Genomic DNA, 13,317 nt, shown 5'->3' with positions numbered 1-13,317 from the left:
AGATCATTTAAATCCTTATTTTGAATTGCACATACTTGCAGTTCCCTGTACCCACTTTTGGAGGCTGTTCAATTTAGTCACCAACGTGTTAATCCTTGTGGGCACAAAATATTTTTTATAATGCTCTTCCCTTTGAGTCATAAAGTTAAGGATTCGAGTCTCACACTAGGACTTCAGCACACAGTTCCAGGCTGACGCTCCGATATCGTGGAACTTTCCCTCCGATTGAGGCAAAGTTGCACTGTCAGGGTACAGTCTTTCCGTTGATGTGTTAAACTGATCCCTCAGCTACCTGCTTAGATTGATGCAAAACATCCCGTAACGCAGTTTTGGCAATCAGGGGAATTATGCCAAATGTGTTGATCAATATTTATTCCTGAACCAACTTCACAAAAACAGTGTGTGTATAATCAGATTGTTGGTTACAAATTAACTGGTTCCTTTCCCAAATGTGATTAAAGATCACAAATACCTCAATAGCTGTAAAATGTGTGGACATTTTCGATGATGGTGAAAAACCCTTTACAAATGCAAGTCTTTCATTTTTCAGAAAGTCAGTGTGTTTTTTTAATAAAGCATTTTTTGTGCATCGAAGTAGACGACACCTCACCCAACCATGTACTTAAGATCGTTCACTTGAAAGTGTGCTCCAGGTGAAATTTGCTCATTCTCAATTTCTTCTGGGGCGCCAGCACCTTTTTGGTTGTAGCGCTGCGCATCTGGTTTAGCTGCAGTATTTTCATACACTTTTTACAATACTTGATCGGCTTTCTCACCATGTTTAAGTGCGGTTCGTTACACTTATCAACTGGTTAGCTGCAGCTTGTCGAACACATATTACAGCCAGTTGCAACATTTAATGTCTGATATTTGATGAAATATTCTTGTATAACTTGTTACAGCGAAACAAAGTGCTTTTAAATGCATTTTCGGTGGACGATCACAGAATGCAAGTTCCCGTCGGCTTTCAAGGATTGATCACAGCTCCTCATTGTACAAAGCAAACACGTCATAGTTATCTGCTGCATTAAATAATTCCAGCCGCTATATGTGATGAATCACTGGAGAACATGTTCCTTGCAGATGTTTTCATCCTGACGATTGTAGAAATGCTGGTTTCATCGATTTTTCATTTCTATGTGTCAGCTTCACTACAACGGTAACTTGTGATCGACAGACAGCCAAAATAAGAAGCCGACCAATAGTCGTTTTAATGAAAACTTCGCCTCTGTCAAATATAACACGTTAAAAATGCAAATACATCTGAGCCTTGAACTTGTTGGCGCATATATATGTTCGCTGTGTGTATTGGCTGCTAACACTTAAAAAAAAGTTGTTACTCTCATTTTACAATTCAAAATTATCCCTTACGTTCTCTTCTGTATGAGCAGTACAAAAACACGCCGTTTTACAGTTCAAACAATGACTTGCAATCTTCGCGTTTCAATGTCCGATTTCAGTTAACAGACGTTTACTAATATTCTGCACATGGAGTTGTCAAGGAAATTAGAGATATAGAGGTTTTACAGCAGTAACGAGGCCCTTCGGCCCATCGTGAGATGAAATTGCACTCAATGTTTATATTGTCGACGTTGTAGATGTTCTTGTCCCACGATATTTCATGCATAATGTGTTAAACCACAACTGTCAGTTTCCACTTTTTTTTATCGGAAGGTTCCATGAAAACACTTCTAACGTGTTAAGCTTTGTAATTGCCTGACACCGATGTGCGACCCAGGTTACAAGATTCTCATGTTATTGTGTATGTGTTTTTCTTCAATGTTTACATTCTATGGAGTAATTAACCTGACGAACTCCTATTTAACTTGCCCAATATAGCTTCTTAGATGCCCGTTGCAAATCCTACCCTGTGTTCTCATTAATTGTGCCGGAAACTTTGGTGAACTGTTTTTTTCATTTCCTCACCACACCCCTTTATGAATATGAATGACCTTTTTGTCTGGCTTTGCGGACAGCCTCTTCTGCTCTTCTGTTGTTGGGCGGGGGGACAGACCGGGATGTTACCCAGAAGCCAAAAGCTTTGCGTGTTTTCCGCTGGTGTTTGACGCGTTGCAAGGGTTTCACAGCGTGCGCGGGTGCGCGCACACCGCACAGATAGGGCTCGTGCACGCGCCCCGAGAACATAACAGAGACAGAGCCTGTCTTTGTTTCGCTTGGAATCACCAACACGCTCAAAGTCAGCAACAAGCAGAGGCTGAAAACCTGGCACTGAATGAATAAGCGCAGAACCCGTTGGATGAAGCGGTAGCTCCCAAGGTGCCTGTGCCGAACCTGCAGTTGTGTGGGAAGGCAGGGGAGGGAGAGAGAGAGCGCTGCTAGAGGGAGCGCGCCCAGCGGGTAGGCGGCGACGTGCAAGCTCGAGCCCAAGCCTGAGCACGCGCGCCCCCTACTCCGGGCCGGTCGGCCGCGTGCTCCCGGGGCGGGGCGGAGTCTCGCTCTCGATGCGAGTGTGAGTCAGTGAGCGAGATAGTGAGAGAGAGAGAGCCCGGGCGGTTTCCTGTGTTTGTGTGGCTCAGGGAAGGAGGGAGAGCTGGGAGCTCGAGTTACTGCCACTTGATCATGGCATAAAGAAGAGGAGGAAGCAACTTCCCAAAGCTCGTATGCAATCCTAAATGCACGAATCTCACCCGACAAGGACAGTAAAGAAGAAAATATCAGACAAATTTAACGAAAATGGCGAACGACTCTCCTGCTAAAAGTCTGGTGGAGATAGATCTCTCCTCTTTGCGGGTGAGTGTACGCTTGGTTTTGAAGGAGAGAAGAAAAACAGTTTATAGAAAGACAATGTGAACTCTCTAGACGCAAACGGATACGATTGTTCAATAGCATTCGCACAGAAAAGTGAATTCATTTTGTTCAAATCAGTTAGTTGTCAGGTTTTTTTGTAGTTAGGTTTTGATGGGAAGAACAGGGGTAGTTGAGAGCTTTCTTTGTTTGTGCATGTATTGGCATGTGCCTGGAAATAGGGCGCAACAGCTGCATTTCACCATGATCCGGCTAGATCAGATTTGGGATTTACAATATAATTACATTTTTTAAAAAAATTTCTTTTCAGGACCCAGCGGGCATATTTGAATTGGTTGAAGTGGTCGGAAACGGTACATATGGGCAAGTGTACAAGGTTTGTGTAATTTCTTGAATTTCTATGTCCCATAACAAAGCTTATCCCCTATGTGTGTAACCACATTTATTCCAACAGAATCAAATTTTATAAATGGTGTACTCTAGATCCTGTTTCTTCAATGTTGCAGTGTTAAGGATTGATTAGGTTTTAGCTGGCAATGACTCCGACTTCAGGGTGATAAAGCTACAGGCGAACACACGCACAAAACAGGAGAAGCTCAAAATGATTTTGAGCCGAATTTGAAGTGTGAAATTCTTAAATCCTGTCACAACTGGGTTGAGATGTTGGTTGCACGTTAATTTGAAGAGAACTCTCAGACCAGTGTCCGATCAACATATTCATAAGGAATTCTGAATTCAGGCATCACTCAAGTGGAGAGGTCCCAGACAAGAGGAAATTAGCTTCATTTCTTTTTGCTTTCCCAGTGTGGTACCTGATGTGGTTAAGTTCAGTCATCTTTTATCCCGTTAATTCCTCCAAACAACAACGGTTCACACTACATCCTCTGCATGCTTATGTTGATCGGGGCGTACCAGCCAGCTGGATCACTTGAAACGAGAAAGCCTTTGTTGATCATCCATGCTTGCGCCAATTACTTCACTCTATTGGGCCACTGCCACGACAGCTCAAGCCATAAGGAGAGTGGGGTGCACTGAATATTTTTAATGTTTGCCTGTATACTTGCATATTTTATGGAAATAACATAATTTAGACTTTTTAAACCATTCAATCAATATCACATAATGTAAAATTCACAGAAAATGAGAATAAGGAAGGGAAGTAAAGGAATGAGGGGGTTATTAAAGCTTGTTATTTAATGTTAATCAGATTCACGGTGCCCAAACTTAATGCCAAATCTGATGTGAAAAGATTATTGCATTGACCTGTTTAAGTGAAAAGGCGGCTTTGTTTTGTTTTTTTGTGCCCAACAGTTTTTTTTGTTTGTAACTTAAAAGGTTTTATTTTAGTTGTATTGGATGTCAAGGCAACTTTTGGTATTCATTTCTATTCAGAAGTGTACATGGCAGACATCCTCGATGAATTTTAAGCAGTTTTTTTTTTACCAATTCCAAGAAGATTTTTCATTTATTGGCTTTATGCTGATTGTTCAGAAAAAACGATTGGGACGATTCCTCAAGGAAAACATTACTTTGCATACCTAAAGTGGCGTGTTGCATCGCAACTATTATGTTTTAATTTCTTCATGTCTTTTGCAACACATTTTATATAACTTCAAATTTTTGGCTTGATTGTGACAGACACAAAGCAAATGTCTGCAAGTACGTTTTGCAGTATCTTGATGTTTAAATATGCTACAAGTTACAGGTGATCAATGGAATTTGTAGTGCTCATCAAAAGCTAAAATGATACATGACACGCCCTGTGTATTATGCTAAGTTAATGTGCAAGCCAAATTTTAGAAGTGCTGCGATGATTAACAGATGCCTAATAAATAATAGTTATGGTTCACCCTATGTTTTTCTCATGACAAGCTGATTTCACTTCAACTCATTTTGTTTTCTCCCAATCCATGTAAATGTTTATTGAGACTTTGATTGAGTACAGTGATTGAACTTCTAAGCTTTGTCTTTTAAATATGTCCCTAATTTTCTTTTACTTCTGAAGTAATTGACTTCCAGTATCTGGTTTCACGGGCGATGACTGACTGCCCCATAATACTTCAAATTTAAACCTGTCAATAGTCATTGTTATTATGAAGGCTATCTCAGCAGAATCTGACCTCAGTCCTCACCTTTTACCATGTGTACTTTGAAGAGGGCATCACTGAAGAGGAGCAGTATCAACAGCACTGGTTGGTTTTCTAACTTCTTTGCGCAGAGTTGGTGGATTCAACTATAGAATCAAGGCCTATTTGAGGCTGGAAATTGGAATTTGAAACCATATTCATCACTGTGCCACACCGGACAGTCTCTTTTTATTTGTCCAACTTGGACAATTGCTTCACGTATTAAATTTATGCTGACAATGCCTAGGAATGACCAACTTCGACTGGAAAAAATATTCCCTTGGCTGCTGTTGTGTTGGATGCAGGAAGATATGTTCAGTACAAAAGTGCATGAGAGTTTTGTACCATAGATTCCAAGCATCCAATTTAAAACCTTTTTAAAAATTGCTCCCATTTTTAAACTTTCTGCAGCTCATCAGTGTATTGTTTATCATTAGCACAATAGCATTTTGAGCATAGTGTTTTTTTACCAGTGCCTGTCCAAATTAAAGATAATTTTTCTGGTTTTTTCAATTAAAATGTCTTTTATTATGGGACCGGTGAGAAGAATTTTGAGCCTTATTTTTGTTTAAACTTGATGCTCCTTATAACATTTAATTTTAATTGACAGTTGTATATTTGGTAGACAATGAAAAACACAATGTAATGTATCTTGTTTTACTTCAGCTACCTATAATTTTCAGTTAGTAAATCAGCATTGTATATGGTTGCAGCTTATGTTGTGGAGTATTGAAAAGGGGCATAAATGATAATTGAGAACAGTATTCTGCTACCCGTGAAAGGGTGTGACAGATACTCATTCAAATTTTTTTAACCAATATTCTCAGTCATTACATAATGTTATAATATTTAGAAAATGCTCCAATTTTAATTTGTAAGACATGCAATTATATTTGTATTCAATGTATCTATTTTCAAGTTTCAAACAAGCGTAGTACAAATAAAGTCAGCTTCAAAGAATAGAGGGTTACTTCAGTCGTCAGACTTAATGCTACCAGTTTAACTTGTTTCTATGTACTAACTGCTATGAGCATGGCATGAAGCAATTCAGTTTCCAATGTAATAAATGTTTATTGTTAAAAGTTAGGTGTTTAAGCAAGTTAAATAAATAATACTTGGACTAAAGAAAAAAGTCAAGTTATAGATGGAATGTGATGTCAGAAATGTTCTTACTATTGCTTGGTCCTTTCATTATACACAGACTTCATAAATATATAAATAACCATTGATGTGTTGGGGCATCCAATGGATAGTCAAAACTAAGTGTAGTTTTAAAACAAAGTTGGTTTACAGAGCATGGGATTATTAGACTAGGACACAGACACTATTCAGTCACTGTTTTAAATTTATGCAGTTTCTTTATTTTTACATTTCTTTTAGCAAAAGTTATGTCACCTTAAAGAGAAAAATAAGGTTGAGCTATAGGGAGAGGCTGAATAGGCTGGGGTTGTTTTTCCTGGAGTGTCAGAGGCTGAGGGGTTACCTTTATAGAGGTTTATAAAATCATGAGGGGCATGGTTAGGCTAAATAGGCGAGGTCTTTTCCCCAGGGTGGGGGAGTCCAAAACTAGACAGCATAGGTTTAAGGTGAGAGGTGAAAGATACAAAAGGGATCTAAGGGGCAACTTTTTCACGCAGAGCGTGGTGCATATATGGAATTGGCTACCAGAAGAAGTGTTGGAGGCAGGTATGATTACAACGTTTAAAAGGCATCTGGATGGGCATATGAATAGAAAAGGGTTTTGAGGGATATGAGCCAAATGCTGGCAAATGGGACTAGATATACATAGGATATCAGGTTGGCATGGACGAGTTGGATTGAACGGTCTGTTTCCGTGCTGTATATCGCTATGATTCTATAACTGCAACATAGGGGTATTTTTACAGAATAGGCAAAATGAACTAGCAAATGTGACATTGAGATGCTTCAGACAGAATGGTTTAATTGCAAGTTTATGAAGGTAATATCCATTGTAAATGTGGACATTGTGCACGTTGATGGAAAAGTGTGATGAATACATAACAATAGGAAATGAACAGACGTATAATATGGGTAATTAAAAATGGGTAATTAAAACATAGATATGATGAGCAATACAACATGAGACACAAACAGAAAGGCCATTTTGCTATTTGATACATTGATGTACTTCAATTTCCTTTACCCATTTTGCCTTGATACATGTGCCGAGCAAAAACATAACAATTGCAGTCATAAAAATTTTAATTGACCCAGCATACATAGTATTTTAGGGGATCCAATTCTAGATTTTCTATTATCTTTTGAGTGGAAACAAGTCAGCAGATTTGCTGCAGGTATGATTTTATACTATACAGATGCCGTACATTAGTGCTACAGATTTACAATGATCAAATAAGTTAATTTCCATTTTTACTATTGGATGCTAGTACAAGATTTTAATGGTGCGTTTTTTAGGATTCAGTTTCACAACTATATCTATCATTGTACCAAAAAAAGGTGGGCTCAAGTGGTGCAGTGGTAGTATCCCTTGCTCTGAGCCAGGAGCCCTGGGTTCAAGTCCCATCTGCTCCAGAGGTTTGTAATAACATCTCTGAACAGGTTGATTACAAAATAGTTCTTCTAGATGGGCAAAAACTGCCTGTTTGCTGCCTTCGTTCTCACTATCCAAGGCTCCAGGCACACCGTTCACGTGAAGCAGTGATTTGCCTATACTCCATCAATCTCATCTATTTTTGCTGCTCACAATGTGGTCCCCTCTACATCGGGAAGACAAAACACAGACTGGGCAACCATTTTACAGAACATATACATTCCGTCTGAAAAGCTGACCACGAGCTTCCAGTTGCTTGCCACTTCAATACACAACAGTGTTCTCTGGCCAACATTTCTGCCTTGGACCTGCTGTAGTGCTCCAGCGAGGCTCTGGAGGAAAGAAGAACAGCATTTTTTTTTCACTTGGGGATGCTGCAGCCTTCAGGATTCAATGTTGAGTTCAATAATTTTAGAACTTGAGGTTCATCTTCTACGTATATTGTCCAACCTCACACCACAGGCCCTATCATGACATGGGCTGTTTTCATCATAGCCAACACATTTTCACGTGCTTATCGTCCCCATTATTATCTTATCTTTTTCTCTGGCATTTTATGGTTCATTCTTTTGTCTACCTAACTGTTGTTCATGCTCTCGCTCTCTTTGTCTGTCTCCACAAACCCCCCCCACTCCAGGCCTCAAAGTACTACCACCGCCACCACTCCTCCCGGACTGTCTTCTAAAGAAGGGTTGCTGAACTCAAAAACATTAACTCTGGTTTCTCTCCATAGATGCTGCCAGACCTGCTGTGTCTCTCCAGCAGGTTCTGTTTTTCTTTATTTTATATAGTTGTACGTACTGGGAGAGAAATGGAGATTAGGTGTACTTGGGGGCAGTGTTGTTTGAGACCTCGTGTATGGTAGAACTAAGGGGTCTGTATTGGAGTGTAGCTGCTATGGCAGCTGGGAGACAGGAGAAAATCTTTCAACTTGTGATCACTGTATATGGGGAAACCTAATCTTTGGATGCAGCTAAGAGTTGCACATGAAGTGCAACCCTGTATGCTCGCTCCCACCAGTTTTACTTCTGCCTCTAGCATGATCTGTCTCTGCCCCATCTCTGCATATCTGCTGAAACTTTCACCCAGGCTTTTGTTACTTGCCAGTTCTGACTAATCAGCGCTTATGGCCATTTGTCTACCTTGTGTAAAGCTGAACTTTTCCCAAGTCTGTTGCCTGTTTCCTGACTCTCACCAAGTCTTGTGAAATCATCAACCTTTGTACAAGATGCCCTTCATTGTTCAGTAGTGTTGTGATTTTTTTTTTTAAAATAGAGATTGTGTACAGATTCTTCCTTGGTCTTCTCCCAATTCTGTAATCTCTAGCATTTCTAACAATGTCCCGAGAACACTGATCCTCCAATTCTGTTTCTTTAGTCTTGCTTTTGGCTACCTTGCCTTCAGTAGTTCACATCATAAGATCTTTCCTTAAGCTTCTTTTCCTGTACACCTCTTGTTCATTAAGACATCCCTTAAAACCAGCCACTTATACCAAGCTTTTGGTCATCTCTACTATTAACTGCTTATGAAATTTGATGTCCAGTATTGTTTTATAATGCCTCTGAAGCCTCCTGGAATGTTTCACTATGTTGTAATGCTATATAAATGCAAGTCATTGAAATCATGTTCCTCGTGTGCAAAACAATTTGCAAGACTATGGCCCAGAATGTGTTGGGTGCTAACTTTATAGTTTAAAGTGACCTGAATCTGGTCATTTGATCTCAAACTGACTTTTTTTAAAAAAAAAGTCATAGGCCTGGGAATAAATTCAGGGCCCCAGTTTAAGATGTGGTATGTGTGATCTATCTAGTTAGTGTGTGTCAGTTTACAGAAGCAAAGAGCCATTTTTATTACTTAATATAATTTTTAGTTCACTTGGGAGACTAACAGTTTTGGAGCTGTGCATTCTTATGTGGCAGTTGTAAACAAAACTGCAGAAACATTTTGAGTGGGGGAATAATAGAAACATTTTATAGGATTTTTGGAAGTGTCTAAGTAATTAAGGTGCTGAAATAGTGATGATGTATGTAATTTATTTTCAAGATATTGTAGCATTGTATAACTTTAATAGTTCACTCCAACCTCATTATGTCTCTAATATGCTACTTGGCAGTTTTTCATGCATTTTGAGCTGCATATGATATTGGATTTTTGAAGTACAAAATGATTCAAGCAGCCTGAGGTATTTTTATTGTAAAACATGAACAAAGAGTGCAAGCTGATACAATATGGCAACAGTATTTACAATAAGGTAAATTTTTTTATTCCCTCAATTTGAGTAGAAATGATGGTCAAGTTCAAAAATGGAGAACTGACTTCCCATTTTATGCCAAATCCTAAATGGCTGCTTTTGTTTGCTCGAAACCTGAAGGGCAAACAATTATCTGGGTGTAAATGAGGAATGGTAGCAATTTTCACCGTGTCCTTGAGCTTAGAGTTAGTCTCGCTATGTCTTGTAGGAGTGTATTTTTATCTGTACTAACCACAATATTACATTGGAAATCTTTGTTTCTGCTTTTTGTTTGTAGAAATGCAGCCGATACCACTAGTGTTGATATTGTATTGTTCCTCTATGGGAGACATGGCACCGAAACTATAAACAGGAGACCAATATGGTCAAATGTAATACTTTTTAAAGATGTGAGTGTGAAATGTTGCCACAAATCATTTCTGTTCATTCCAGTGTCTATAAGCATTTTAATATCACTTTAAATCATATTAAACTCAAAGCTAGCATTACACACACAAAAACTATATATACAAATATTAGTTGTAACACTGGAAAAATCTGAAACGTAATGTTCTAAATTCTTAGGCCATTTTAAAACTCCTGTAGTTTATGTTGATCTACATAGGCTACATGTCATGTATTGTGAACGGAACAATGGGGTTCCTGCTCAACAAAAGTAAAAGTGTGACTGAGCAGTGTGAAAATCTATTGTTTTAATGGGTTTTCATAATACAGTACAGTGCAAGAGTGAGAATGCAACGTATAAATCCAGCTCAGTTGGAGAGCTTTTAAGGTGAGGACACTTTCAAAAATAGGCCATACAAAATTGCGGTGGCTCAGGATCGATTCCATCCTCGGGTGATTGTCTGTGTGGAGTTTGCACATTCTCTCCATGTCTACATGGGTTTCCATTGGGTGCTCCCGTTTCCTCCCACAGTCCAAAGGCATCTAAGTTAGGTAGATTGGCCATGCTAAATTTCCCGTAGTGTTGAGGGGTGTGTAGGCTAGGTGGATTAGCCGTGGGAAATGCAAGGTTACAGGATAGGGTAGGGGGATGGGTCTGCGTGGGATGCTGTTCGGAGTGTTGGCGTAGACTTGGTGGGCTGAATGGCCTGTTCCCACATGGGGATACTATAAATAAAAAAAATTAATATGATACATATATAAATCGGTAAGTATTATTTTACTGAGTTTGAAATTTGAACTAGTATCTGTATTTATGAAGGGGTTTAATTATTAACTTGGCAGTCTTTTGGGAGCCACAATCTTAAACCAGTATGTGTCAGAGAGCAGGTGACTGAAACCTTGCTGGAGTGATGATGGGAATTTGTTTATGTTTTGAAAAGTTTTGGTTGGCAAGATCAAACATTGAAAAGTTTTGCTTTGGGAGAATCGATTTGTACTTAAGAAAAATGTGTAAATTAGACAACATTTGGGGGCAGTTTGCATAAGACTTAGATGAGATCAAATGTAAAAACCGTGTCCCCTGGGGAAAGGGGTTAGTTCAGAACTCTGCGTAAACAGTGTAAAGATTTTAATTTTAAAATTTCCAACCAGAAATGTTTGGTTAGAACTGTGAAGGGACTATTTCAAGCTAAGAAAATTTTAAGCTTGACGGTGGAAATAATTAAGGAAGAGGATTAAACTCAAACCTGGAAAGTGGAGGACAAAGAGTTGTCAAACCTATAGATGTGAGAGAAAGGGAATGCGCTTTCTCTCTCTCTCTCATTTGAGTACTGTGAAAGGATAGCATTGGGAATAGCTGGAATTGTATTGTGCTGTGTGTTTTGAAATCTTTCAAACTGTCATATTAAGTACTTAGTTTATTTAATTTTATCTTAATTTCTTTTGTCTGATAAACATCTGTTTTATTGTTAAAGACAAATCCACAACATTATATGCTAAATGTTTCAGTGAAAGATCACCATGCCATTTAAAAACAAATATGATATCAAATGAGATTTCAATTGAAATCTGTCCAATTGTCACTGCTGGGGTCATGACAACAGAAATATATATTTATAATGAGGGATCAGGCCGTGCAGCCCAAGTAACCTGTCAGTATTTACCATTCATGAGCAACAGTTCTCACCATATTTCTGCATCTTATTCTTGTATCCCTCCAACCCAGACTGCAATTTCAGACATTAATTTTTAGACTATATTGAGAACTGAAAGATGGTTAGTCCAAATTAATGGTTACCCTATGTTGGCAAAGTCATTGTGGCAATTACGTTTTTTTAGAAATGACTGCAAATTGGATTTTTCATTCTTTGCCTGGAGTACTATTGTAACTTGTGGACTTTTTTTTTTAACTTGACCGATTTTGTAGCAAAGAAAAGTTTTTTTTTTTTTTTTTTTTTTTTTTTTTTTTATATATTTGTAGAAGTTATAAAGGAATGAGAAACCACAGACTGTTAACAACTGTCAAAGTGTAGTCCTACTTAAAATAGTATTATTATTGCCTGTTCTAAGATATGAAACCATTTAGTGCAGAATGCCATAGGTTTGAATTTTTTTATCTTGTTCCATGCCAAGTTACTTGGCACATTGGCACATTTGGGCACATGAAGTATTTTGGGATTCCTATAGAAGGGGATGTGAAAGAGAAGTGGTGTGTAACAAATTTCTTAGTTCTTTTGAGAACGCAACATATGGGGTGGATAAAGGAATACCAGTAGTTATAAGGTATTGGATTTGCAAAAGGCATTGAAGAAGGTGCCTTACACCCAAGACCATGAGTTCTCATATTGTATAATATATTATCATGACTAGACAATAACCAAAAAGCCGGAAACAGGATAAACTAACCATTTTCAGGTTGGCAGACTCATTGGTGGAATGCTGCAGATTTCAGTACTGGGTTCACTGTTATTTATTATATACACTAATTAGTTGAAGTGACTAAGTGTATGTAGCCATTTTGTTTTGATAATAAGGAAAAATAGATAAGACAGTATGTTCTGAGGAGGATGAAAAGAGCCTGGAAAGGAATATAGATTGGTTCAGTGAATGGGCAAAAAGCTGGCAGAGGAGTAGAATGTGAAAATAATGTATGGTTACCCACATTGGCAGTAAGAATAGAGAAGCAGGATATTACTTGAATTCAGGAGACTGCAGAATGTTGTAGTATGGGATCTTGGTGACTTTGTACATGCATCATTAAAGAGTTTGCATTCAGGTGCAGTAACTCATGAAAGGTAAATGGAATCTTGACCTTTTATCATAGGGACGTCTTGCTACAACTACACGGGCATTGGTGAGACAATGCCAAGAGTATAGTTTTGGCCTTCTGCCCTGAGAGATATTTGCTTTGGAAATAATTCACAGACACACTATCCGCTAATTTCTGGAATGAAAGTCTGGCTTGTGACGAGAGGCTGAGCAAATTGATCCTGTATGCATTTGAATTTAGAAGATTGAGGTGATTTTATTGAAACACAAGGTTCTGAGGGAGCTTGCCAGGGTCGATGCTGGGAATGTATTTTGAGAACCAGGAGCCACTGATTAAAAAAAAAAGTCTTCCATTTAAGGCAGAAATGTGGAGAAATTGTTTTGTTTTTAAGGGTCATTATTCTTTGGAATTCTTCTCCCCTCAGAAAATGGTGAAGTTTGCATTATTG

General features: G+C 38.5%; 1 long non-coding RNA gene across 1 annotated transcript; it reads left to right on the top strand.

Moving 5' to 3' along the window:
* The first annotated feature begins 2,073 nt into the window (after positions 1 to 2,073).
* On the top strand, positions 2,074 to 5,882 carry LOC125483328. Its single transcript, XR_007262282.1, has 3 exons — positions 2,074 to 2,751; positions 3,077 to 3,142; positions 4,772 to 5,882. It is a non-coding gene; the product is annotated as an uncharacterized LOC125483328 (long non-coding RNA).
* The last annotated feature ends 7,435 nt before the right edge of the window (positions 5,883 to 13,317 follow it).

Source organism: Rhincodon typus, chromosome 6, assembly GCF_021869965.1.
Source record: "Rhincodon typus isolate 14 chromosome 6, sRhiTyp1.1, whole genome shotgun sequence".
NCBI lineage: Eukaryota > Metazoa > Chordata > Chondrichthyes > Orectolobiformes > Rhincodontidae > Rhincodon > Rhincodon typus.
The sequence above is the reverse complement of the archived record's forward strand: the minus strand, read 5'-3'. Positions and strand labels throughout refer to the sequence as shown.